Source organism: Etheostoma spectabile, chromosome 4 (genome assembly GCF_008692095.1).
Source record: "Etheostoma spectabile isolate EspeVRDwgs_2016 chromosome 4, UIUC_Espe_1.0, whole genome shotgun sequence".
NCBI lineage: Eukaryota > Metazoa > Chordata > Actinopteri > Perciformes > Percidae > Etheostoma > Etheostoma spectabile.
This window is the reverse complement of record NC_045736.1, coordinates 6,971,330-6,973,655: the sequence shown is the minus strand read 5'-3', so window position 1 is coordinate 6,973,655 and position 2,326 is coordinate 6,971,330.

The following is a 2,326-nucleotide window of genomic DNA, read 5'->3' as shown; positions in this document are numbered from 1 at the left end:
TTAAGGGCTTTAAAGGTGCTTTAAATGTTGTGCGTTTTTTAGGTAACCACATTTTTTGCAATGCGGGGTTAAAAGAACCCCTGGCATTTATGAGAAATTAATTTCAGGCACTACTGTACAGTAGGTGTAACTGTCACCAGTTGTGGGTCAGTAGTTGTGTTTTTTTCTCTGTGCAAGTGTTACAGTTGTCAGCAGTCATAGTGTCCAAGATGAACCAATGTAAATCAAGATGGCGTACTCCACATGAATGACACCTACAGTAAAACGACATGACAAATACACCTTTAGGTTCTCTAGTATTTCTTTTACTCTTCATCAATCTTCTACAAGCAAACTTCCTTTTACTTGTAAAGATGGCAGGTGTTCATATTTAACAAAACTCTACCGAGGTGACCAGAAAGTAAAAGTAGTTACAGAACAGATTCTTAGTCACACTATCTAACGTCATGATAGAGATCTGTCTGTTTTACCTTTAACAGAGTGTATAGTAGTTATGGTGGGCTGGTAGATCCCCACTCTCTCTAGTTTTACTATTTAGATAAGAATTCACTTTTTTAATTGTTATAATTTTTAGTAGAAATATTGCCATGGGATTAGACTCAGCCTCTTTGCCTCACACAGCTTTACAGTGGAGGGGGTTGGATCCAACCCTGTGAACAATGTGACTGGTTTAAGACAAGCCTTTTCTTTAACACATTACGGTATTTAAACCACTTATTTTAAAGAAAAAGGTTTTGCATAGTTGCATCATAATGTACTGTAGTTACTGCACTTCCAAATATTTATTTAAGATGGCTGTTTCTTTTTTTAGTTTTTTACACTGTCAATTAATAATGCGTACATTAGGGCTGCACTTTATATCATTTTTTTATTGTCATTGCAATATCAACTTATCAATATAAACATCGCAAAAGGCTGCAATGTATCGCAATGGCAATGGAGGTTTTGTGTTAGTTGAAAGAAGAAAGAAAGAATATCAGTAGACAACTGCACATTAAAATGTAACTCTTTCTCTTTTTAAGTGATTTGTTTTAATGTTCAATAGAAGAATGTTGGAAATGATTTGCTTTCATTAGTTTTAAAATCAACAAGCAATTTGTTTTATTTAGCAGAACATGAAAGCAGCAGAAATGCAGAACTGAGTACACTTCAATATCGGAGGATTTATCGCAAGCCATATTGTTATCGCCATATTCAACAACGTTACAGCATACATCCCTCATATCGTGCAGCCCTATCGTACATAAGGACTTTCCTTACAACACAGTAGAGGTGACATCTTATCATATGAGGCTCCTGTCTAACAGAGGTAGTGTACTTCCCAAATGAAGGTTGGTTGAGTGATTGTTCCAGCTGTTGAAATTTGGCCAAAAGTAGACACTCCTGTCAATTCAGCATTTAAGTAAAACAAAAACAAAAACTATCATTATGTTAACACAAGAACCCGCACATGAAATACTTAATTAGCTAATAAAATCATGAATTCTAATGAGCCATTAAGGATGGTTAATTACTGCCGCAGATTCAGTGTTCCTTCTGTCTGTCATTTGCATACCATGGCACAGTGTTAGAATCAATTTAACCATGACCAATTCTCACTTTACAATCAAAAACACTATTGCATTCATTATGGTCCTCACAGCATCTCTGGACAGATGGATGAAAAAGCAAGCTCTCATTATGTTTGTTGTGTGTGCATGTGTGTTCTCTCTCCACTTCATCCTCCTCCTCTCTCCATATGGCTCTGTAGCTTGATTGAATGCATGTTTGCCACGGTGTAAACTCAATGATAAATGGCATCATTGTTTTGGCTGTTCAGTAAAAAAAACTTGAGATCACAGCTATTTCATATCTGTTTCTAAATCTTGTTAGTGTTTGGCTGTTATGGTTGATTTTTTATACTTCTAAGGTATGTACATGTCAGTTTCCTCTTTGTATTTTATAAAAGCATTTTTACAAATGGTTCTGGTAATGGAATGCGTGTACTGTAAATTGTGTTTTTCTAGTCTTGACAGCCACTCAATGTGCTTTACACAACAGGCATTCACCCCACTCACATACACATTCATACACTGCCACCTGCTTCATCAAAAAAACATTCACTCAGATTTACACACTGATGGCTCAGCATCGGGAATAGGGCTGCACAATTAATTGAATTTTAATCACAATCACAATTTTGGCTTCCCTTGATCAAATTTGCGTGATCGAGCGATATTTTAAATGCGTCATTTCGTTCATAGAACACTGTTTTTTTTGTTTTTTTTATGAGTTGCTTAACCCATTTCTTCTGTAAAGCTGTGCCTGTGTTTGGATCTCTCCTCTT